At 42.9% G+C, this 27084-nt stretch overlaps 1 protein-coding gene across 1 annotated transcript in view; it reads right to left on the bottom strand.

Annotated features, from left to right (window-relative positions):
- The window catches only part of RERE (arginine-glutamic acid dipeptide repeats), a 257908-nt gene extending 242170 nt beyond the window's left edge, over nt 1–15738 (bottom strand). Inside the window, exon 1 of the mRNA XM_087755174.1 lies at nt 15585–15738. The gene's annotated coding sequence lies outside the window, so the exon portion shown is untranslated. The remainder of the gene's footprint in view (nt 1–15584) is intronic.
- Between the last annotated feature and the right edge of the window lie 11346 nt (nt 15739–27084).

The raw sequence follows: 27084 nt of genomic DNA, 5'->3' as shown, positions 1-27084 counted from the left end.
GGTTTTACTATGTCCATTAACAAGTTACTCTACACACAAAAATTCATCCCACAGATTACCTTTCAAAATAACACGTCACATTTCCACAGTATATCTGTGCATAATCAGACAACGTAAAAGTTTGCCATAACATCTCTCATGTTTGTTTTTCCTTGTTGTAGTAACACATGCAACTAGGTAAAAGTTCTGCAGCCTGCCTGGTATCCATTATTAAAAGCTAAACAGATGTTTACTCAAACTGTAACATCATTGTTTGTAAAGCATATAGGAACTGTTTATATCAGCACAGAATGGATGCCATTTACTTATACTGCTCTAGGATGAATCAGAAAGCATAACAATGAAAGGCATTCAAGCAGAGCAAAACTTGCTAATGGATTTTGATAACAACCGAGAGACACCCACTGTATTCTTCATTACCGCTGCAACGTATTTCACAGTTAATTCTAAACAGATCTAGATGCATATAATCATACTAAACACTGTATTTCAACATATTATTTATTAAGTGCAGGATTCCTTCAATGCCTTGCCTATATTGACTGACCAATACAGCAAGGATTTACAAGTCCACTATAATGGAAGCTATCTTCTCCAGAATCTGCTCATCAGTTCTTTATGCTCATTTGTGCCCTCCATGCTTTAAGTGGTTTTCCATTCTTTTATTAAAATACTTTTCTGGTCATGCCATTAAGAGTGCCATCACAAAGTAACAGTAGAGAAACACTGAAAAAAACTATTCTTCCACTCAATATTTCTAAACAACTAAGCAGCACGTTAAAAAACAATAATGAAAGGAACAATCACTCCAAAATACAGCTTGGTTTTGTCAGCTAGTGTGGATTTTAAAATTCAGATGCTTGCATTTTACTTGTCTGCCATTACTGGCAAATGAAAGCTATGAACAAATGCTGCGTAGGCAACAAATAATTCTACTAACGCGCCAACAATCACTTTAATCTCTGCCACTTAACAACTCATGAACCTTTTATGAACATAATCTTCTAGAAGGCAACTGGTAATACAAGATAATCCCAGTACAAGTTTAATTAAAAATACAAACTACATATAGCTCCATGCTTACCAACTCTTTCATGCTGAAAAAGCAAGAGTGGCTATTATTAACGGCTCTGTTAATCTGGCAAACTGAAGTGCATAGAAATAAGCTAAAGAAGCATTCAACAGACCATTTCATACTGAAAAAATAGTTTTCACAAATTATAACTTGCCTTAGCATAAGCATTAAAAAACTATTTTAAATAGCTGAACGGAAGCATGCTTGCAGAGTTATGGATCCTACTCCTTTAAAGAAAATCCAGCACAAGATTAATTCCATTGTAGCCTGTAACAACAAATAATCTAAAATAAAAAAAGCAATTTTCCCCTCAAGAAACATAGCATTTGAGCCACTTGGCTGTCAGATGCAAGTCAACATAGATTTCATTTGAGTTCTGAATGCCAAGAACCTTATTTGACTGGACATAAAATACATTTGCTATTTTTAAACATACCTCATGTAATCATTTAACCAGAGCCCTGTAATTCAAACCGGGGAGCTCTTTTCACATTAAAAAGCTGATCAGAAGACAGGTCTTTACTGTTTAAGTGTTGGCTTATTTCCATAAATACATTTTGCACTCCCAAGCTCCCCTAGTAATCGTCTCCACAGCTCTTTCACCTTCTTCTAAACCCAGTCAGAAATATCTCAAACTGCCTGAAAGCCTTCAGAAAGCTTTTTCTGCTTACCTTCACCACAGCCACTGCCTCATACCCGTGGCAAGCAATAAGTAGTCCGGTCAGGCCAGCACCGACCACACAACGGATGCTCAACAGGCCACGCGCGTAGCCATCTCTTTGCTACTCTGACCGAGAATAATGAAGCCCAAAGTTTTACTCTACCATTTTGTGTGGTGCTAACAATCAAACCTGTCACCAACACAGAAGTGGCATCTAATTGTATCCCAAACCTGAATCAAATTTCTCACCTCAAAGACGTCAGCTGTGTAATTCTGAGCTTTATGGTTATTCAAAGTCACAAAAGGAATTCTCTTTAGCATATAAAAGTACATATACCTATATTGAACTGCCCTGACACACACAGAATGATATGTAGGTGAGCTGTGACATTCTTCTTGTTGAGAAGCACATTCCCCAAACCAGTAAGTTTTTCATATAATCTCCTTTTGGATTAGACTATGCCGTAATGAAAGGCACTGTGTGGGCTCCTTTCACACTGAGAAAATAGCAAGAAATCCCATGTTGGAGGGAAAAAAAAAATGTGCAAAAGCAAGCAAAATTAAACCTTGTAATCTAATGCAGACTTCTTTAAACATGTTTCAGCTATGACACTTCACTGAAAACTAAATGCATAGCAAATATTTTTGCCTCCTACAAGACAGCATCAAATTTTAGACACAACTGAATGAGTTACCACTACAGAGAAATGTGGGTTTCCTCAAGCTCAGGATCATCAAAAAAGCAAGACTATACAAAACCTTTGTCTTTTCAGGAATATATTCAACTAGTCATAACGGACAAATGTAATTCAGATGGATATCCAGCTCCTAAAGGGATCAGGGAGGGGTGCTATTGCTCATAGCAAGTTCTTTCATATTTTGAAACCAACTTCTTTAGATGTTGCACTGTAATAGCATATATCAGCTCCCCCCGCTTAAACGATTTGATGCACTTTATTACCCAGGGCTACCCCCAAATGTCGGACTTTCTGCACACCCTTTATCTCTAAGCAGTTTCTCATAAATGTGAAAACTTCCAATTGAAGCTTCTGCAGTGTTCAGTCCCCACAGTAGTAGAGGTTTGTTTTGATACCAGTGGTTTAAAAAAAAAAAAAAAATGTACTGTGCTATAGAGACAACATTTACAGCCCACCCTGACAGTCAATTTATCTAGAGTCCAAATTCATGGCTAATCAAGTCACGAGAGCAAGCATATCAGCCACGTACCACGCTCTGCAAGTTCTTTCTGACAAACACTTAACATCTGCAGTCTTTTGAAACATAAGACATTTTTCCGCAGCTACAGAAGTCAGACTGTGCTATGGATGACTGGCCCCTGAAGTCCTATTTCTGCAAGTAGGAACCGATGACCTGAGAACTGTTAACATCAAGGAACTAAGCAGGCAACAATCTCAAAGGGATGTTTAAGTGATGCTACCCAAATAGGTTCTTCCCACATAAAAATCCACTACTTCCAAAATTTAAAATACTTCTTATCACTAAGGCATTTGCCTTAAACACCGAAACAAAGGGCTCTGCTGCTAGAGTGAAGCAGTACTTTTAAGGTACCTTTTAAGTCCAGTATCTTTCTGTATTGTCATAGTGTGGAAAATGAACACAGTGGACACTGTCTTCATTTTCTCTCAAAAAAATAAACTAGCAGGGGGAAAAACTAAATCACATTCATCAACTCATGCATACTCCTACACATGCCCAAGTACTTTCAGAAAAGAAGAGAAGAAACCCTCTTCCCCCCAGATATGCTCCCCAATAATTGTTTGTATAATGTCAAGTTTTATTTCAAAGTCTAAAGAATATTTTGGTTTTACTCGTAACACCAGCTCACTACAGCCACCACCTCTTCTCCTAATCACAGATGAGACAAAAGGCTATACCAGCTCAAAAACACATCCAGCTGCAGAGAGAATAGACCTGGTTGGACTTCAAACAAACTTCAGATCACAGAAGGATCAGTCTATTTTCTGCACTGCAAGTATTAATCTCTTCTGCCTCATTTTCTTCTCTGGAGCCCTTCCTTCCTCTCACCTGGGGGCAGGGGTGGGGGAAGCAAGCTAGAGAGAACACAAATTTTATTCTTCACACACCCACTGAACCACAGACTGATTTTAAAGAACCATATTTAAATGAGGTTCAAATTATGTTCCTACTGAACTGGATTCTAAAGAACGTATTTTTATTAAAAGCAAACATGTACGTAGGAAATAGTCTTCTGGCTTTCCTTAGCTTACTGATGGGTGACACCACCTCTTTCCATCTTGGAAGGCTCAGTCAACATTTGTATCTTCACCTTTGTACACCTGAAAGCAAAATCCCAATTTCATTCACTTTAAGGAGGTAGAGAGAATGTTACTCAGAAAGGATTTCCAGTATTGATGCAGAACTGTTCTCTGAATGAGCAAATAGTCAATTAGTAACAAGAGGGAGACTAAGGATAGGAGCTCTCCATTAGTAATAGCTAGAGACATCCTGCCATTACAAAGCATAAAGGCATATATTTTCTGCTAAAAGCACAAATAAGTAAAACAGGGACTAAGAAGTTACAGTAATTCCTACAAAGCTTATTTTGAAGGCAAACTTGTTTCAGGACAAGAATTGTAGCATAAAACAGTTCTGAGAACCATGGAAAATAGCAAGCTAGAAATTTATTCTAGAACTTTAAAAAGAAAATTTAATATAACTCCAATTTGGCAGCTAACAGAACAAGCATTTAAAAAAACAATAAGAATAATTTCCATTCAATACTGAAGAACTAGATATACAGCTGCTGTTACCAGATGACCCTTAACTGCTTTGATATGGACAAGTAATACCAAATAGATATCGATGATACATCAAGACACAAAATAACAAATGCAAAGATACAACAGAAAGTTGCCAGAGTTAGACTTTGAAGTGAAAGAAGAGCAACCATGTCTTAAATTAAAAGATACAGTGAGAAAGTGATGATCTATAGCCACATAGAACAGAGCTCACTGGTGCCTTGATGCAAATATACTACCTAATATATATACATATATGTATCTATCAATCTCCAGACATCAATATAGAAAAAAAAACATGACCAAAACAACATCCATACTTTTAAAGCACACCTTACCTCCCCGTTATGTTCCACCAGGAAAAAAAAAAAAATAGTAACACAGTAAAATACCAAAAGAGCTTTCGGGGGGGGGGGGAAGTAACCATAATAAACTGAAAAGGGAGATGTTTAAATTATATTTTTGACATGTAGTCATTTCTTAACCAGTAGAACAACAGGTTCCTGAGTTTACCTATCATTCCTGAAACCCACTGCTGAGCACAAACTGCCATTAAAAAAATTTTAACCCCCCCACATATTTCAGCATTATTTCAGAGCTCGCTGGTCCTCTATACCAAACAATAACATACCATAGAAATAAAACTAAAAGTTTGCCACAGCACAGATTTTCATGATTCTGAGAGATCAAGTCAAGTTCTCTCTGTATCGGGGGGTGGCCAGGCTGCTAGGTTTGGGAGGATTTTGTGTGTTGTTTTTAAAGCATTAACTAGCTATTTCATGATGATTGCAAAGAGGAAACATGTAATGTATAACTAAGTTAACACATGTTTTCAGATCAGCAAAGTAAACAGATAACAAAAATTACCATTTTCATATTGCTTAACATCTATAAAACTTCCCGATAACAATGACAAAGTATCATCACACCTATTTCATAAGCAGAAAAACACAATTGCAATGAGTTGTTCAGCTCAAGGTCATGCAACAAGTTGTGGGGTTTTGTTGTTTTGGCGGTTTGTGTTGTTTTGTTTTTTAAAGTGCCTGCAGCACAATCCAAATATCGCAATACCAACATCATCTAAATTCTTGTTATGAATTAACAACATGCAATCTTTCCAATCTCTCTTGTTGCCTACTTGCAGTATGACCCTTTATTATCTTCAGGAACTAAATATATGACCTAATTAAAATATCTTTGGGATTTAATACAGGAAACATGTTTAATTTCAAACAATGTAATAAACAAGAGGCCTCATTCATTAATAATCCCTCCCAGCCTTTGTTTCTATTCAAGAATATCTAACATGCATTAGGGCCTCAGAAAAGTCCCAGCAAGCAAAAGTGTGAATATAACTTAGCAGGACTCAGAAGACTTCACTAAACATACACAAAAGTAATTACTTTCCACATCTTACTAAACTTGTACTTTGGGACAAAAGCTATGGAAGTAGTTATTTGATGAATAATTAGTGCAGGGAAGAGAACAGCGTTCTCATTAATTGAAGCAAGCCTGCACGGAGAGAAGTGACATACAATGAGAATACACGTGGAGCCAGTTTCATTTTTCATATATTACAGACATGGAAAGAGAAGCATGCAGTTAGCCAATAAAATTCAACAATAAAAGACGAAGTCTGTTCACCATGAAGAGAAGCAGGAAATAAGAATCAAATGACTTTTTCTAACCAGAAGAATGAGCAGATACACTGTTTACAGAACTGTGTTTAACAAAGCCAGCCATGGAAGGTAAGCTGTGATAGTGACTGAGACCCATGGAAAAAAGAAACATATCCTCAAATGCTCACATTAATCACCAAAAAAGAATAACAGCAGGTAGAATCCCAAAGTCTCCAGTAGGGAAATTGGCACAATTATGAACAAACCATAAGCAGAAGTAAAAAAAAATAAATGTTACAAGCCACACATGTTTATACTGACCTGCTAAAGGACATTTGACATGTAGCAAGATGTCATTGATGATTCTATCACCTCCCTACAAATCAGTACAATTAAAAAAAAATCCTAAGACTACTAGACTACGTGCACCACTATCTTTTCACCTACCACACTCCTACAATATCTCGAAACTTTGACAAAGACTTTCAAACAGCAATCAGGACTGTTTCAGCAGGTCAGAAGAACACTTGGATTCTCCCTAAGTTTTCTTTCAAGAGCATATAGTAACAGTCGACTTGGCCCTTTTCTAATCCAAATATTATTCAGACTTTCATCCAGAAGCATGTATTGCAACCTCCCCTAACACCAAGGGACTGCTTATAAACAGAAAAGCCCTAAATCCATTTTCCCTTTATTCAGACATTAAGCTGTTTTATTTGCATCTCTGCCTTAGGAGTATTTGCATTACCATACTCCATCCATGTTTCTTCACAAACGTTCACCTTCATAGTTATCCACGTTTGCCCCTTTTCACTCAATTCCTTTGATTTAAAGCCTAACCTCTGAAACAATACCCTACTCCAGCTTTGGCCAGCCAACACAAAAGCAGCCTTAAACAGTTTTTCTACTGTCATCACCTGAAAGCCTTCCATAGGTTCTGCCCTGAGCTCAGCTGAATTAAGCAGCAGGAATATAAAATTTACCATGGAAACTGAGTCACAGAAAACACAGTGAACAAGGAAGGGGGAAGAGGTATCCCTGATTAAGCACAGATACAAGGGGCAAATCACAGCAAGTTCTCAAAAAAAAAATAAAATAAAACGGGGTTTACTTCGCCTGTTTCCATTTTGTTCCCAGTAACATCAAATAAACTTGTGTGTGATAATAATAAACTACAGTTGAAGCCTTACAAATAGATGAGAAATTAAACACACAGCTCAAACCAGTCTTAAAGTAAGCCAGTTTATTTCCTCATGGCTCTTACTAGCTGGGCATTTGACTCACAGAAATCTTTAAATGTATAGATACCTTTAAGTTCCTTCTACCATCGGATAAAGTTTCTCATCTTAAGGGTTCATGTTAGAAGGCAAGTAGCATAATTCAGTGGTTTAAGGAGCAGTCAGAGGCAGGTCTATTAAGTTTCGTGAAAATGAATGACCTTGGAGACATAAATTAGATTTCCTGCATCTCACTCCCAGTTTGTAAAAATGAGGATTAAGTGTTTAAGCCTCCTGCACTGACCTCATTAGAAGATCTCTAATACAGACACTGCGGTCCTTTTTACACAAGATGTACCATCCTGGCACAGAGATATCAGGTACCAGAAAAACACACAGCTATTGTTAAATTGTGTGTTTTGTTCACCTAAAGAACCTGTGGCCTTTTCCATTTTTAAACTTACTAAGAACAAGGAGCAAGGCAAAAAACTTTCTCTGCAGAATCTTGTCAGATACTGGGCCTTAACCAGGTAAATTTTAAGTAATTTCACCAATTTAAGTTCATACTTCTACTTCCATACTTGGAAGTTTCTTTCATACTTCCAAGTTCATAATTCAGTTCTAGATCATGCTGAAATATGATCACAGTGAAGCTGATGCACCTGAACAAGTGCTGAACTACCTGCATGAAAGCTATTGCAGGCAGAGGGGATGGGAAAACAAGTTGAAGAATTATTATAAAGGAACACAGGTAGAATTCCAAGAGACAGGTTTAGTTGTTTTTGTGGGAGAGAAAAAAATTCCAAAGTACAGATGAGCACCACTATAAAAAAAAAAACACCAAACCACAAAATCAAACAAACCAACCACACACACAGTGGAAGACAGAAGTTTAAGAGAAAAGCAGCTCCCTTCAACTCAAAAGTTTTCCAAGCTCAGAGCCACTCTTCAGTTACAGGTATAGGAAAAAGCATTTGATCTGTGTGTCCACCCTATCACCATGAAGAACCTTCCTACATGCCAAGTGCTCCTTCTTAACTCAAAGCAAATCTGAACATCCCGATTGCCTGGGCACCATGATTTTTTACTGGGTATAATTTCTTGGAGAAATACAACCCTTAAAGTACTTAAATTCTATGATGTACCATCACTTTCTTCTTTCATATTCATGACACTTTTCATGTTAACATGCATGAATGGATGAAGATTCCTAAATCAAGATAAAGAGGCATTTTAGCATCAGCACCATGTATTCTAGTCCCTTGTGGCTGTTGGTATCAGCAGGCTAATGTCATATGCACACTTGTTTAAGATTCATAATCCTTAAACACATATATTTAGTAACTTTGATATTTAACACAAAGCTTCTGATCTCCTAGCATCCTATAATACATAGTTAATTACTAACTGAACTTGCCATTTTTCTTTGAACTGGTTGCCAAAATAGTAGGCTTGGACAGAAACCATCATATTCTGTTTTAATTCCCTATTCCACCACACCAACACACTCAAGTCTAGATCATCCTGCTTTACGTAGCAATGCAACCATGTAATTATCTTAAGTGCTCAGGTTTAAAACAAAGTACAGTCTTACCAGCTGCCTCTAGACCATAGCGATTTCAGTAGCTGTATAGAAAAGACCTATCTCTGGCATCAAAAGTCTGACTCAATGCCTTTACCTGCAACTCAAAGTCTAATAGTCGCTACACATTTTAGCTCTCCCACAGCGTATACATGCTTTGAACTGTTTCTCACTTAAAGGAAACTTAAAACCTCTCTTCACTACAGCTTCTCTTGCCAACATTACAAATATCTTTTGTTAAAATTTTTAAGATATAAACTGACAAATCGTCTTGTTCTAGCTTATCTAATACATGGGTGGTTATGGAATGAGTAGTTCTGCACAGACTGCTGACTCAAGGTATAAATGCACAGATGAGGTCCCACGAGTTACAGCTGCTCTGTGTTAAGCGCCCAGAGCCATTTCCTAAAGGACAGAAGTAAACAGGGCTGCTTGAAGTTACCTGTCCTTCAGGGAAAGAAAATCAGCATCTCTCCCATATGCTGTCATTGAGAGCGAACACTTGCTGTGTATCTAACATTCAGTAAGTTACATAGCAACTTATCCTTCACTAACTCATTAATGTGTCCCTACCTCACGTTAGGCACAAAAAAAAAAATATATATATGTTACGTGCGTCATGATGTGCATGATCAACAATCCCCCCCCCAAGTAGATTACCCCATCCGTTCCCCTACACACTTTCAGACTACCATGATTCCATGTACAGAAATCTGGCTGTAGGATCAAGAGTTTAATATACAACATCTGCCTAAGAATTTAATATATACCACTTGCAAGATATCCAAGATCAAATAAGATCTATAATTTTTTAGTCCCCTAAAATGAATTCAGCTTACTCTAAGTAAGGACTCATTTGCTGGAGAATTGGTATAAACACACACACACACACCCCAAGAGCCATAGACAAACATAAAGGAGAAACCACTCATCACACAGACAGAAGTATCTATTAGCACTTGATGACAGAACTTCCTTTCTCTTTAACCTGGCTTCTTATAGAAAATAAACTTCCCTAATTCACCTCACTTCCCTCTCTCCCTCCCTCCCTAACTCCCTTGTCCTCTCATTTCATGCCAGTAACTTCTGGTGCGTAATGAATTTCAAACAAGCCTGCCACGACAGTCATCTCAGCAATAACCAACATTCCTGAAAGTTTTGTGCAAGCCAGCAGATGGATAGGAAAAAACTCTCTAAGTAATTACATCCCCACTAAGGCATGGCCAGACAGAAACCAGCATTTTCAGTTTTGCTTGGCAGCCAGCTAGTCCGTAGGCATATCCAGGCCACTTGCCCATTCAAGTGTTATGAAGGACAGGGGAAAAAGAGGAGGCAACTGGCAACAGGGATGGAGGAGCCAAACTTCAGGACTTATAAGCTCTTGTCTCCGCAGAAGAACTACTGGAACATAAGCTTCATTAGTACTGCTGGTCATGAAAATAAATTTACATGACAACCTTCATTGCATGCACTAGAGAAGACCACATAACATCCATCATTCTAAAACAGAAATCCTGTTACATATTTGAAACAGGCCAAAATTGACTCTCAGTATCAGGGATTGATAATACCATGATAACATTTTTTTTTTTTAATTATAGACAAGTAGATTAAATACATAGATTAACTGAGACCTCAAAAATAACGAGCACTCATTTTCTTCCACTTACCTGGAATCTTAAAACAGTGAACTAGCCTCTCATGCTCTGTAGGAAGAACAAAAGACAACCTACATGTTCAAAGATTTACCCGTTTTTCGATAACTCAATCATAAAAATCTACTTTTAATCTATCAAATTTATGCAATACCTAAGCTGATCTACATTTTCAGAGATGCACTTTTAACAGAATTAAGATGCTAAATACAAATGCAATCCTTTATGCCTAGAATTCAGAGAAACACCATCAGCTCTGATACAGTGCATTTCATGCACACGTTTCTAAGAATTTCACAAAAAAGGCCATCATTATCCCCATTAAGCATAGAGGGAAAATTGATGTTTGTATCCAAGCTAGTTTCACTTTTCTCTAGGTCAGCGTACTATTCTGGATGCTCAGTGAACTAAACAGACATTTGTATTAAAAAACCCAACAAAAAACCCCAAAACAAACACCACCTATTGAGGCGAGAATAGTCAGCTAATATTTCGATCTGTTTGGTTTTTTTCAGTCACTTACAGCAATTCCTTGCCCCAGTAGACTTATAAATCAAAAAGAGCCAGCGTTGTATTCATATCTTGTTTGCTCCTTTGTTCATACATCAGCCTCTCTGAAAAGAGCAGTTGGGCACAGCTACCAACATTATAAAAGCTTGTGTAAAATGCTGCTGGCAAACCAACATAAAGAGCACAATACTGCGTTGTAGATCCTGCTCCCTAACACCTCCTATCACTCCAAGAAGTGGCTAGGTTTTCTTCCTAGCAACTTGCTGGAAACGTCATATCCAAACTGCATCTAATCACACTCACCTCCTTCTGATACCTTCCACGCCACCAACACCAATCTCGCATACCTTCTAATTTCCCTATTGCAATAAACAAACTTAACATCAGTAGAGCACAAGCTTCATTTCAAGCAGCTTTAAAAAAAGCACACTAAATAAACAGGTCTCCAATCAATAGCGGGTTTGTTCTGTTTTGGTTCCAAGATAGGCCGTTTTTAAAAACATGCCATATTTTAAGCCAATTGAGTTAAATTTAAGCTCTGAGCTAAAGTCAGATACTATGCATCCCTTTAAGTCAAGCAGGATGATTTGTTTAGACTTCATGCAACTGAAACAACTGCAATATATTTCCATAGCAAAACCAGAGCGAAAAATAGCTGAACCTTAAAAATAGTTAGTCTAACCAGGATACCACCCTAGGAAAAAAAAAAACAAAACAAACACCACACAACCACCAAAAACCTGTACATTAGAAAGTTAGAGAGTTGGCTGGGTTTTTTTAATGGTAAACTCCAACCCCAACCATCCCATTTAAATTTATGTAGTTGCTCACTCATCTTATTTCAGGATCACGTAATAACTAATTGTTTTCCAATTATGATTATTTTTTAAACCAGAAATTAATTACAATTTGAGTACTGTATTCATATGCCAACAACAGAACGTAACATGTTACTGAAGCTTACGGTGTCCTTAAATATGGCACGTAATGAAATCAAAGCTACCCTCAGGCAATCTTAATGTACAAACAGCTCTGCTGAGAGGATAACACAGGTTCTGCTGTGCCATTACACAGCCAGTAACACATACTTGCAAAATTCTATATGCTCATAGCACACTTTTTTCCTGCCGCTCCCAAAAGTGAAATAACTTCTTTATGGGCAAAACAGCTACCCGGTATGGCTAGAACAGAGAGATGCATTTTGTAGCTATGATAGTAAATTTCCAAATAGTGTATTATTAAAAAAAGTCAATTATTAAACTGCAGCATCAGAATGGCATTTTTCTCACCTAAGCTGTAATCAGCATTAAGAATTACACACAGCATATCTCTTCACATTCATGAATGTTGTTGATTATTAGCCTTTTGCTGTGGCAGCACTGAATCTATACCCACAACTCCACAGGATAGACTTCCGCATGCATGCAAAACCCCCACTAAGATAAAACAAACCCCTGGATGCAAATAAGTCACTATTTGTTAATCCAGCTATGTAATTACTGTTTAAGGCAGGTCTCTCCTAGCTCCTCTTACCTTTTCTGCCTGAGAAACACTTCCCATTTTGCATAGGATATCAAGAGCTATGTCCAGATGGAGAGTTATCCTTTTCTCAGTCACTCCGTAGTACAAATTCACGTGCCCTAAGACTCATATAGCCACAGAGAAGCAGCATAAGTATTTCACTGTACCTCTCTGTGAACTCAAATCATAGCATTCATTCAGACAATAGCCTACAATGTTACAGTTATCGCTAGTCACATCAAAGCTATAGAAGTGGTAGAAAAATACTAAGAAAAAGTGTCCTCAATCCAGAGGCAATCACCACATTTTATTCAGGTAAGGAAACTGAAGTCGTTTCTTCCAATTATACACTGAAGTCAGCTAAAGAGTCAAAAACAAAACTTAGAGGCCTAACAATTAAACTATAACAGTCACTGCTGCCTGTTTTCCAGAGGATCTAGCATACTGGCATCTTTTCCTCAACACCCACATGTTATTTTTTTACCCCCCTCTGCATACCTCAATATCATCAGCTAGTTGAAGTTATCAGGGGCTAACCGAGATTTTACCCTACCTCAGTAACCCAAGCTACGAAGCCGCTCCAGCCCTCACGCAGCAGTGGCTCTTTCACAGCCTCAGCACACACTATAGTAGTAGTGCTGTGAGGAGCAGGGAATTGGACTCGATGAGCCTTATGGGTCCCTTCCAACTTGAGATATGCTATGATTCTACAATTGTGGTTTTGGTTTGTGGGAGGGTTTTTTTGGGGGGGTGGTTTTGTGGCTGGGGGCGGGGATTTGGTGGGCTTTGGGTTTTTTGGGGTTTTTTTGTTTGGTTGGTTTTTTACAGGTGCTGCTGTAAAAAGAGAAACATTAAACAATCATCAAGGAAGGAAACCATGTATACACTGAAATCAACTTCTAACCTCTGCACACTTCCTTTTACTTTTGTTATCCCAATGCATTTATCTGAAGTATTCTCCCTTGGCAGTAGTTTTCCTTGCACGTGTGCCTCCAGACCAAACATCTCAAAGTTCATACACAAATCTGAAGTGGATTAATTTTTATTTTATGCCAGCTGAGGTTTTCATTTGGGGGGAGAAGGTAGAACATGAAAGTTGAGAGGGGTTCAAAAGAGTGTACTTCCGAGTCTCACCTCATGTGCTCCCTCTCTCTTTATATATTCACTTAGACAGAGAAAGAAGCAGAGCCAGCACTGGGAGGGGAGGAGGAAAGAACATACAGAATGTTTTGGCGCCCTTTACCTTCTAATTTACTATTTTGCTTTTTTGCAAAATTACCAAAAGGCTATTCTGGGGAAGGAGGAAAGAGGGAGAAAATATTTCCCATTCTCTACCTTTCACTTCTCAAAAGACAAAGATACTGCGTTTGAGTGAGAACACGGTCCCAAACACAGCGGAGCTTACGGCAAAGAACAATGAGCTCCCAAGCCTGGGCATTGTGTGCATCTACCTCCTCTTCCCTCCAGACCTCATCCGCCAACACCACAAACCTCTAAAATCGCCATTCATCCAAACCGGGTCACTGAACTCAACCCCTGCTCATAGCTTATGGTACAAACTCAAGGAGTAAAACCAAAATAAGATGTATTTACCAGAAGTGCTTTTATTATTATAGAAACGCTTCCACCCCTCTTAACCACCACGGATTTCTCAATTCTAAGGGAGCAGTGTACAAAAAAAACGCAAAACGTTTACCCGGTAATATTAGAACTACAAAAAAATATTATACATCGCACATTAATCAGAAATTTGACACACGCCTTTTACAACAAGCTACTTCTTTTGACACAGCGTTCATTTTTATCCGGTTAAATTCCATATTTAAGAATGGGCATGCTATTTGAATTATGTCACTTCAGCTTTGTTCTGAGAAAGCATTTTTATTAAATTGTAACAGTAAGAACTAGTGACTGAGGCTCCTCGTTTCAGTTACATTGGTGCACAAGCAAAATAGTATCTTTGATTTCAATGATTGGTCAATGTAACTCAGGAGTAAACAGACATCAGTCAGCGGCCTGCTGACTGCATAAAAACGCTCTGAGCTTCTCATCTCCAAGAACATTACTGCTTCGAGGAAAAACTCGGCATAAGAAGCCAGTAAATCAAAATAACTGCAACCAGTGTGTAAAAATAAATCTAAGGGAAAAGACACTTCAACAATTAATCATATTGTTTTCTTCCCAGCAATTTCTTGAGCAGCCAGTTTCAGCAATGAAGCCTCTAATGTTGTCTACCTCCTACTACTTTTCTGATTCTGGTCACCTTCTCTTCACACTTTAGGAAGAGAAGTGGATAAAAAAATAAAGAAAAAACCCCACCCCTTCCTACACTACTGAAAATGTTATGATCAAATTCACTTGCATAAAATCTTCATTTCACAATTCCATACCTACCACACATGAAAATAAGTGCATCTTTGAAACACCCGAGTCGAGTTCCCCTGTGTGTCCGTTTAAGTTACACATTTCCCAATCTCACGTTTATTTAAAAGGTTAACAAGTTAAACCTTTCTCTGAGAACCCTTCCTCTACTGAGCATTAAACAGACACGACATTCTCTACCAAAAAAAAAAAAAAAAAAGGGGGAAAAAACCCAAACAAAACCAGACAGACACAGAGACGTGAGCCCAGCTCCCCCGTGTGCGCACCCCCCCAGGCAAGAGCGGGCAGGAGCAACGAGAAGTCTGGCGAGCGACTTTACCTCAGCCTCCCGCCCGCGGCCGCAGCCCCCTCCGCGCCTTTCCCGCGCCCAGCCCCGGGCGCTCCTCCCGGAGAGCCCTCGCCCAGCGCCCCCCCTTCTTGTCTCCCGCACTTACCAATACCGACAAACAAATAAACAGACCCACACCGCACACGCGAGGAGGGAGGGAGGGAGGGAGGGAGGGAGGGAAGGGCCTCACCCCCCCCCCCGACTCGCGGCTACAACAAAACCCCGGCAAGTTCCCCCGCTCGGCGCCCACCTACCTCGGCGGTGGGCTACACCATCAACGGCGGCTCCGTCTCGCTGCCGGGACAAAGCGGCGGCGGCGGCGGGGGCCGCTGGGCGGGAGCGGGGGGCGGCGGCGGCGGGGAGCAGCTCCCCTCTTGCCCGGGCGGCGACGGCGGCGGCAAGCGGCAGGGTCCCCGCGCGGTGCCTCAGCGGCGGCAGCCCAGGGGCATTTTAACGGGGAGACGAGGAGCGGGGCGGCGACCGGGCCGGGGCGGGGGGCCGTGGGGTGGGTGGGTGGGGGGAAGGAGGAGGAGGAGGAGGAAGAGGAGGAGGGGCGGCGGCGGCGGCGGGCTGGGGTCCAGGCAGCCGAGCGCTGCCTCCGCCTGCCTTCCCTCACGCACGCACGCACCGAACGGGCACCCAGCAACGCAGCCAGGCCGGAGCCGCATGCCAGTATCCGGCCTCCCCATTGGAGGAGGAGGGGCACCCCGTGACCCGGCAGGAGGCCGGAACCAATCGGCAAAGTGGATGGAAGTGATTTAAAAGAATAGGGGGAAGGCGGCGGGGGGGCGCGGGGAGCGGGCCGGGCGGCTGCCGCCGGCGGAGGAGCGCTGGGCCCGCTGGCACAAAGGCGGCCGGCTCCCACCCGCCCCGAGGGGCTGGGCGCACCCCGGGGACGGTGGCCCCGCGGGGCCGGGCCTGCCCTGCCCTGCCCTGCCCGCACAGCGCCGCCCGCCAGCAGCAGAGTGCGTGGGGCGAGATCGCAGGCAGACACGCACACCCCTTAATTGTTCCGCGGGTTGGTTTAACAACTAAACCTCAAAATCATCGGGGGGGGGTGTGTTTTTAGGTGGCCTTCATCCCCCGCTGCAATGGCACGCTCGGCAAGGGAAAATAATGGGGAGCGGGAGCCCCGCGGCCTGGCCCCGGCCCTGGCCCCGCTGGCCCGGGCGGGCGGGCAGGCATCGGCCATGTGGCCCAGCCCAGGCCGCCCGGGAGCTGGACGAGGCCTGGTGCCAAGGCGGAGCCGCTGTGGCGTGGCCCCGCTTCAGTGGTACCCGGCGCCGTGCCCCTCCACCGCCGCTCTGCGTAGTACGTGTTCAACGGGCGTTTGGCATGCAAGCGTTTCTTCCGAGTTGTCTTGTTCTCATGAATAAATAAACAGTTATCAGCGTTACGAGTAAATGTGTTTGAAGTGTCTTCAATGGGAGACAAGGCACAAAATTTTATGGCTCTGTCGGAAGCTTTTGGCTGGGCTGTGGCTCCAGTCCATCAGACCTTTTAGGTCCACGCTCCATATTAGTCACATTAAGCCACTGTTACTGGTCTTGTGCAGAAAGTTAAGATTATGCATAAGTGTGTTGCTAGATAAAAAGCTGATGCTGTTTCTTATTGCTCTGTGCGGTGAGGAGGTTGTCACAACAGCAGAGGTCCATATGACTGAGTAGCAATTAATAAAATACTTGGTCTCTTAGGAGATTTTTAAGCTGCTTCATCTCTGAGCTATCGCATAGTTAGAAAAGAGAGCATGAGGGTACCAGTGCCGAAAATAGAGCAAACTTGTTATTTAACATTAACCTCACCTTTCATCCAGAGAACATGGGCCAGCAAAATAAATCACATGGCTGTAAAGAAAGTCACACATTCTTCCTGGGGATCTGAGAAATTTCATGTGGAATTATATCTTCTTTTTGAAAAAGCACTAGGATATGTGAGGACAGATTTTGCCCTCAATTACACTTGTGTAACCCCAGCTGTTTGCTGTCTCTGTAAACTGTCTTCACGGCTGATTCTAGTAGTATCACAGGAGATAAGTTGGAGGCTGTTAACATTATTGCCTTCAGCAGAGGGAAGTGGGAACTGTTTTCACTGAAGAGAAAGGCACACACAAGGAGATTTGAGGTCTGTACGTCAGAGGAATTTAGTTCTTTGCCCTGAACATACAGGACAAATTTATCCCTAGCCTAACTTCAGGGACATTACCACTAGAGGCTGAGACACCGAGTTGATTGTGTTCTAATAACTAATTTAGATAAGCGTCTAAAAATGCACATCAGTTAAATGTCCGACACAGCCATTTTGGAGGCTACACTTAAGCTGTCCTTGATGGAGTCTGATTCCATCTCTTCTATTTTTTCCGCTAATTACAATTTCATGTTCCTTGGTCTCTGGACATATGCATTAAAAGCTGTACGAATTGCCACAACTGTGGGCTTGCCCTCAGCTTTCTCCGGTCACCACCTCTGTGATGAGAAAATTCTCCACAGCAGCCTCTCTTACTCTCTTTTTCTCTCCTTCTTTCTTCTTCCACTAACCTCCTGGTGATCACATCACCACACAAGGATTAGAAGTATTTACTCACAACATTTTGATGTCGTATTTTGTTGTTAAACAAAAATAAGCACGTTTGGGGGGAATTTCCTCCTATGTTGTATAACTAACACCTGTGTACCCCCTGAAATCATACAAGTTGAACTGCAGAAGTAGGTGATTATTCACAGCCAGTTAGAGCAGGCATACCCACATCCTCATACCACGCACAAGTGATCCAATTATAAATTTGCTTCCTAACCAGAGGATTGTTGCAGGAATAGCACTTGAGGCCGCTGCCTTTTTTTTTTTTTTTTTTTTTTGGCAAAGATGCAGCCCTCCCTGTGGACAATAATGAACAAAGCCACAGAGCTTGTCCCGTAATCTTCCACCAGCTAAAGCAGTGCAAGGTTTAGTTAACACAAGGAAGACCCAAATGCTGCAGAGAGCGAGCATTGCTCCTCTGTCTGGTGACTGCAGATTTTCATGGTTCACATCCCAGCGGAGAGAGATTAATGGTGAAATGTCTGGGCATGTTCTACATGTAAAATATTTTATGTACCTATAGATTGTCTATATGAGATACTAGCAGGTCTCTAACAAGGCAGTTTCTGACATCTTTGCACTGTTTTGTGCGTCTATCCCCCAGCACTCCTGGGAGGTATGAAATTGCTGATGCAGAGAAAGGCTAATTGGCCAAATCCACAAAGAGACTTAAATTCCAACATGCCACATAAGGTATCTACACACAAAGTGTTAATCCTCAAAATCCTGTTCCTTACCCCTGGATATGTCTAAAGATCTGATGCAGCAACATTTCTGCTATCGAAGTATTCTGGATCTGAAACACGGCTTCTGCTGTCAACTGGAAACGCCTCTGCCTTGACCGCAGACAGGGTCACACCAGAGTCCCGTCAGTATTCCCAAACCCGCTGGCAGGGCTGCCGGTCCCCGCTGCACGCGTAGGTGTCCATCACGGAGCTCATTTAGCCAAGAGGATGCTCTTAGGTGCTCCAGGAGCTTTGCTGAAGGCTGCAACGTGCCTTTCAGGTTAGCAGAAAACACGCGGTGTTGCTCCTGCCTCATCTGCTGCTTTTCCATCTTCCACGCTCTCGCGGACCTCCTGTCCCAAGTTGTTCTGCCAGCTCCCTTTTGGGCCCCTCAGCTACAGAGTTCTGTTCTGCTGGTCAGGCATCTGGCATCCACTGAGGCAAAAGACACAACAGAAACTTCACATGCTTAGTGGTATTATTCTTATGCTACAGGAAAATCATACTGTGCTTTGTCTTGTTGCCATTCAATCTTTTTCATTACAAAAAAATCCAAACAAGCAAACAAACAAAACAGTGGCAAAATACCACTTAATGAATGGACAGAAAGCAGGCACTGATGCAAAAGGAAAATCACTTTCAGACAAAATAGGTCATCAATGAGTGAAGAGTTAAAATGGTTCACGACAACTTCGCTGCCAAATCCAGATAACACTCACGTGGGTAGAGAAGAAGATCTGCAGGGCATCCAGCAACCTTAGAAACACTCAGGAAGGGAATAAATACATTTGCATAATAATGATGCGAAGCATTTCTGGATTTATTAGTGTGATGCAAGAAGAATTCTTGCCCTGGGTAAAGGAGGATTCTGCAGACAACTTTTGATTCCTTTCAGATGCTGATCTCTTTCCTGCGTGTGCATAAAACTTCTCTGACACTTCCCTTTCGCTGCAGAGTTTACTGTCAGTGTATTAGAGAGACCATGAACTTACCTGTTCGGTCAGTAGCCATGGAGGTTTATTACATGGATAACTGACTTAGTTCTGGCTTAAGTTGTTTTTTCTTTGTAGTTTTAGATAATATTTCTTTCTTTCTCCCTTTGTTAGCACTTGCATCTGTTATATCTGACATCTATATATTAGTGTATGTATGTGGTATACTTAACTTTTTAAAATTATCTCTTTACAAATGTGTTTTAGCATGGCTCTTTTTTAATAATTGTCACTTTGGCAACTGAATGAAACAAAGATCTGTGAGAAAAAATGTAACTAAGAATGATGAAGTAAAAAAAACACCAATACTGAGAATTCGGTGAACACCATTTCAACCCAACTAGTTAAAATAAGGGAGAGATTTTTTTTTTATCATTCTACAGTCATGAAATTACAAACCAGTCCTTGACCATGACAGATGAGTCAGGTTCTAACCTCAGCAACATAGTAAAAACTCAGCTCTAATGAAACAGGCAAATGTCAATACAGCGATTAGCTTGGAAGATAATATTCTGAGAGGCTTTTACAGATGACCTAGCTCCACTCACAAGAAAGGATTATATTCTTTCTTTCCCTTTGCAATATCTGAATAGCAGCCCTTTAACTGCAAACTGTTTGCTCCGGGGGTTTTTCTTTCTTTTGTTTACTGTAGAGATCTCAGGAATTTAAAATCTCATTTTCACACATATTACTAGAGAACTTTTTGGAAGGCTCACACCGCTTGAAGGACAAGGCACTGGATGGTTGTGATCTCCTAGACACAGTTGTCTCTATTTAAAACTGGCTCTATGGGCTGCAATGAAAGCAAAAGTAGCATAAATGAAATTTAAATCAATTTGAGCATATTCACACGCATTCAAGTGCACACAAAATTACAGTGGCTCAACAGAATCTGTTAAAAAGAATCACATTATTCGTTAATCTGATGCAAGTTTTCAGAAGCTGGAGAAACGAGTTACCAACAGGACAGGGCAAAGTGACAGGTTACTGGGAACCAGCTGCCCCGTGGTGACTACGGTACAGAGGCTCTCGGTGTCCTGCAGGGCCACTGGACGAAGCGACTGGTTATGTATCATGGGCTGAAAACTTGCCCACTGCGGAGATGATGGCATCAGTGGCACACCGTGTGTTCGCACCCGGCTTCCACCTTGGTGGCTTCTCGCAGGTTCTTTAACATCAGGCTCTGTCCCTGCCGAAACCAGGACAGACTCCTAAGCCACCCTTGAATACATTTTCTGTGATCTAAAAAAGTGTCTTGTCTGTATCTTTGCACATGGCTCAATCATTATATCTTTGCTATGAAGTTTTGAATACATTGATAGCACATACAACCCTGAAATTTCTGGTTTTAATATTCGAAAGCATCCCAGAAATGTAAAGTGTTATAAATTAGTTTCCTCATTAAAAAAAAAAAAAAATTTCTTCTTATCTTTGAAAGGTTTTCCATTTCCCTGACTCAGACCATTTCCTAGTGGGTTCTGCATAATGAATATTAGCAGAGGTTGGCTTACCACCGTGTCTAGTGAGACTCATTCATCAAAGCCCAGGATGTGCGCCATGCAAAGAAAAAAAAAAACCCATTGAAAATGAACAAAAAATTTCAGCCCTAACAATCATTCCTCTCATTTTTGTAAACTTGGGCATGTTCCAGTGCATGCAGCGAGAAGACAAAATGGCCATCTGCAGAACATGGAATGTTTCTAACGAGAGATTTGTACACCTTGAAAGTCACCAGTGCTGAAGCTGCAAATGACTAATGGCAGCCTTTCCTCATGAGCGGGATTAATTGCATCACCCTTGATGCTTATTTCTGTCTCCTGTTTATACCTGGGGAGAGTTACAAGGTAATTCATTCTGTGATGTACATACCAGATAAAATCTGGTAAGTAAAGAAAATATAACAAACTTACTTTCAACGCAAAACAGCTTTTGGATAGTAATAACATCACAAACTGAACGTAGTTCTTTTAAGCAGAATGCTGTAAGAAGGATCCTAAGCTCCGGGGGTTTTGTGTGTGTTTTTGTTGTGCATTGTGGTGCCTTTGGACTTTCAGGTATCATAGCCTTGTGTCTGAGAAGTAGCAGCCACTGGACATCAAGTAATAACTGAGTACGTGCACAGCCACACACACAGATACCCGGGCATGTTTAGATCTCCGTCTATAGCCACGCACCGAGAAGCCAGCAGCGTATCAAGCTGCTCCTTTCCAAGAGAAAAGCGCCAGGTTTGCATAAGGCCATATCCTGCAGACGCACACGGACGCGCTGCCTTGCCTAAGCCACAGCAGTGGCCTAACACAGCTCAGAGGTGGGCGTACTTCCCATTTCATCTAAACTCTTGGACTTTTGTAAAGGGGCTTCACTGTCAGTGATAAGTTTGGCACATGCTGGCACACGCACAGAGTTGGCTCGTTTCTACGTTTCTTATGGTCAACATCAATGGATTGCTCATAATAGAAGCGTATGTAAAAAACAGCTGAATCTGAAATTACAGACTGGAAAGCTGGCTGCCTCCAACACAGCAAAGGCATGGTGGTTTCGGTACAGGCTCGCTGGCCTTGCAGGAAAGGGAGCTCGGGAATCACAGCATCGGTCTGGCAAGGCACGGAGTCTTGCTAAATCAGGCAGACGGTGACTTCCACGAGCAGAACAGGGGCGATGGGAGGGAATTCGGATGTTCACAACGCCTGCTGTTAAGTCTGCTGAGCTGTAAGCAGATTCGCCTGCTCCTGGGGAGGCTGAACTCCACCGCTCTGGGAAGGATCCCCGTTTTTTTGGCGCAGCAGTCCATCCCCACAGCGGCAGGGAAGGTTTCAGGGGGAGCGACAAGCAGGCTCGAGCTGCCAGCACAACGGGACCACAAAGGGGACTCGAAAGGAGATGTGGCGCAGACACCTCTGCGCCTTTGATGAAAGCTCAGAGCCAGGGCAGTGGAGGGAAGATCAGTCCACAAAGCTGTCGATACGTCTGGCGCCCACGGCCTGCGTGCTTTCTGTTTGTTCAAAGGCTTGCTCTGATATTTTTGAGCCATCCTCTACTGCTGATGTGGAACACCTCATCTGTGCACTTACTGCATTTCCACTATAAATTCGCTGCTTCTCCTTTAGTGCAGAAAGTAGTAAATGGATTTACAAGCTTCTCTTCTTGTCCTCAGTGACTGACTTCACTTTAAACTGTTATAAATGGCCAAAGCGTTCAAGGGAAAGAGAGATGGACTGATTTCAGATTTGCATTTTTGTCCTTCCCACTGCAGATCTGCTCCTCCAGGAGGAGGTTTCTGGCTCCCACCTCCCCATTGTAGCTGCTCTTTCCCTGGTGTTGCAGCACTGCTCCCTTTGATGGTACATTTGAATGTACTTTTTTAAAAGGAAAGAAAACATAGTGACAGAAATGGGAAAATCTCCATTTCAAGCACCATCTCTTTTTTCCCCTCAGCACTTGTTATCTTCAAAGCACTGTACAAAATCGACTGATGAATTCTCCCCACCTTACTGAAAGCATCATCCGCCCCATGGGACCGGTGAGACGGGGGAGCGACAGAGAAATGGAGCAACACGTCCGAGGTCTCAGAAAAGGTCCGGGGCTGCGGTGAGCTCAGGGCCTCCGGCACCTGCGTGGGGACCCTCTCCGCTGGAGAGGCCTGTTCTTAGCACTCTTCATCCCGAGCAGCTGGGCAAGGGGGGTTTCAGTTTTGTTGAGTAATAGAGAAATCGATCTGCCTTCCTAAAGACATATACCTCTCCTGTTCAGAGACTGGAGACAGGTTCAGGCTGTATATGCCTAGAAACATCTGCTCTCCGGATTCTGGGACAGTAGATTTTTAGGCTCTGGATTCAGCTATTCCCACTGTCAGTGATTTTATAGCCTACACAGAAGCCACGATATGCATCTTTCAATCATTGCAGGAGTTATTGCAGGAGATGAGAGAAGAACCTGAGTACTACAGAGCATAAAAACCATGGGTCAGGACTGACTTAAAGTAGTGCAGTAACATGGATCAGTCGGCTTTGCAACGGGAGAGCAGTGCAGCAGCCTGCGCACTTTTCTTCCCCAGCTTTTGTTTGCCGACCTGCTTCAATGAGGAGACAAATCAAAAATAAAATAGTGTGGAGGTAGAAGCACGTCCTGGAACCTGCCTTCACAGAAGCCCTGCAGCTCCACTCTGATTAGCAAGCAGGACTGTTCCAGGGATTTGTCACCTACCCTCCAAAGTACTGGCTTCGGAGCTTTAGCATACACTGCTTTTTTCAGCATTCTTTTGATTTTGCATGTACTCGCAATAGTGCAAATGGTTGGTATTAGGGTTCTGATGCAAAAATCCCCAAGCCCAACCTATGCTAATATTCACCACCAGCTGGTGCCTCCGGAGCACTGGTACAGCTAGGCGGTCGGCAGGGTGTTTTTCTAGGCAGGACTCCGTTCTGCACAGCCACATAGCAATGCTTCAGACACCTAAAAACTATGAGGACTCTGGTCATGGTGAAAAGGAAGCAAAAGGACAGCACAAACGTCTGTTCTCCCCTGCAAAATCCCACCCCTCTTTCATTCTCAGTGTAAGCAGCGTTGGGGGAGAAAGCAGCCTCAGATTCAGCGCATTTGCGTGGCTTTGGGGGCTGTCTTTGTTTGGGACAGCGGTTAAGTTAAACCGATTTAATCCAGTCAGCTTGTAGTGGTGCTTTCTGCCCTTGAAATCTATGAACACTGATCACCTGGGCTGATACTGGAAGGCTCGGATCAGCAGCAGTCTGACATTTACTGGCTCAGCTCGATGGACATTCATCCTGTCACTCTAAATAAGCAAGAAAGAATCAGGTCATCAGAAGCCACCAAACCCGAGGTCCGCGCGCTTTGCTGGAGCGCTTTCAGAAGCGGATTGCAAACGGCAGCGGAGGCATCTTCCCTGTGCCCTCTCCCAAGGCCACGCTCGCCCCACGCCCGGCAGCGGGGCTGAGCTGCTCTGCTCTCTGTGCTCAGCCCCAGGGCCTTCACCGCCGGGACTTCGCCTGGACAACATCTTCACTTGCATTTTGGTTTTAACACCTGCGGAGGTAGTTGAATTAACAGAATCAGTCCTCTTATTTTTCAGTACTGGGTGCCTGTTTAATGCAATATATAGTATTCAAGACCCTTCTGCAAAATTTCAGGGGGTGAGAACAAGCATTTAAAATGAGACATGGATAAAGCCCACAGCAACCAACCGGGGCATATTGGCATCTTGATGTATGAAGTTCTACCTGCGTCCTTTGCTTTGAGTCACGCAGCTGCTGTAGGACACGGGCGCCTTCGTGACTGACACTGATTGCAAGCATTTTGTAAGCAAGAGTCAGCTAGTGGTTTTGGATGATTTCTCTGATTAAAACACGCTTGCTATTAAACAGAGACTCAACAATAAAAGTACGTGGAGTTTGTGGGGTGAGGGGCTCCGGCAACTCATGTGCTGCAAGTTAAACGCACACAAAAATCCCAGTTGCTGTTTCCCTGTCTGCACGCGAGTTGCGTTAGGTCACCCTGAAACCAAGACGCTGAGCAACGCGGAACATCAGCAAAGAAAACGTTGGGCCTGGCAGGAAGCCTTCCGTCCCCTTGTGAGCTTGTTTTAAAAGCTTTCTTCAGGAGTTTTCAAAAGAAACATCCCTTCAAAACAAACTATGTTAGTGACAGTGGTTTGTTCTCAAAATGCTAAAACAAAACACACCATCATGCAAATAATATTTTGAGCTCCAATCAATTTGCCAAGTTTGTAAACAGTTCCAGGTGGGCAGAAGTGATCTTTGCCACTCCTCACTGCTAGCAGGAGTTTGATCTGTCTCAAGCAAAGCATCTGGCAGAGAAGGAGCCACTGCCTCTGAAAAAACCCTTTCTGAACAGCACATGGCAGTGCTTGCTTGGGACAGCTCTGGCCCTTGCAAAGAAACCAAGGAAGACCACATATTCCGCTTCTGAAATGCAGCGATCCAGGTGCTTCCCAGCTCGTTTTCAGAGGGAACACTACACTCGCTGCCCCTCGCAGGACTCCCTCATTCTGAAATTACTCTTTGGACGACTGGGTTAACCTCCTACACCTTGCTACGCTGGTGAAATTGCTGGTTACTGCCAGCCAGCATCAGCAAGGGGAGGTGCTGAACCAGAGCTGAACTCAGCGGGGCTGCGAGCACAGCCAAGGAGCCGGAGGCTCAGCCCCGCTAGAGGCACGAGCTGGCGGCCCGGGGATGCTCAGGGCTGGTCCCGGTGCCTCCGCTGCAGCCCCCAGCGTCAGCAAGCTGTTATTTTGCCTGGGCTTTGTCTGAAGTTTTTATTTTGCAGAACTACTTTGTATTTCTTTTCTCTCCTGTAACTTAAGCCTGTAACTGCTACCCTGGATGATTCAACGCATGTGTTTCTAGACAGAGCTAAGCCTGTGCGTTGTATTAGAGACACAAGATTTCACCACATGCAAACTTCAAGCGTGGCACAAGGAGGTGATCCAGGCCTTGTGATTAATTTCTTCCTTATGGTTTGTTTTGTTTGCATATCTCTTATTTTTATCACCTAGGTTCTTCACTCAACCCTTTTTCTTCCTCCCTGCCTCAGTTCTCTTCCTTGTTTGTTTTGGGTTCCCCCCCCCCCCCTCCCCCTTCCTTTTTTACCTTCAGCTTTCCTGGCAGAATTGAGTCCTGCAGCTGGTATGGCTCTATTCCTGCTCTCACCCTCCTCCACACCCTGCACTTCTAGTCTCTGCGACTGTATCGGGCCACGGAGCACAAAGGACACGTAGAGTGCATCGGATCTGATAGCACTTCAGTCCCTCTTGGGGACCAAACGAGGGAACGCAAATGGGTGTCTCTCTTTCTCTCACTTTAGAAATAACCAAACCGCGACAGCTTGAGCCCCATCAGGGTGACCCCAGGAGCCAGACGCAGGGAGAGGCTATGTTCCCATGGGCTCAGAGAAGAGCAGGGTTCTTGCGTTTTATTCTCACGCCCACCCACAGCTCATATCTACAAGGAAATCATTTCACCCAGCAATACAAAGAGAACAGTAATAAAAGCTTTCTAAGGGAGTGGTGGGACTAAGCTGGTGCCTGGCACAGTTCTTTCAGTCCTGCTGGGAAAGGGAGCATGAGGCCGTAGCCTGAGATGCTGCTGCAGGGCAGGCAGGGCTGGCTGGCTGCCCAGCAGAGATCCTCTCTCCCTGCATCCACCATCCACCCTCATGTCTCCTCGCAGCCTACACAGCAGCAGCAAAACCAAATATTCCCCTTCCAGTGGGGAAAACACAGCAGCTGCACTCCCTTCATCTGATCTTTTGGGTCCTTTGTGCTGCCATGGGGCTTTTCCCCTCCGCCGCCAGCTGCCGAGCCCCCAGCAGCGTGCGAGGCTGCTTACACAAATCCTTCTGTCTGCGAATGAGCGAGTGGGTGTTGACGAAGCACCGCAGTCAATGAATTTCCTTCAAAGAACGACGGCTCGCTCCCACCGTTTCTG

Source organism: Nipponia nippon, unplaced genomic scaffold (assembly GCF_047370975.1).
Source record: "Nipponia nippon isolate SJK-2023a ecotype South Korea unplaced genomic scaffold, ASM4737097v1 scaffold_19, whole genome shotgun sequence".
NCBI classification, from domain to species: domain Eukaryota; kingdom Metazoa; phylum Chordata; class Aves; order Pelecaniformes; family Threskiornithidae; genus Nipponia; species Nipponia nippon.
Note: the sequence above shows the minus strand (reverse complement) of the source record. Positions and strands in the feature narration are given on the sequence as shown.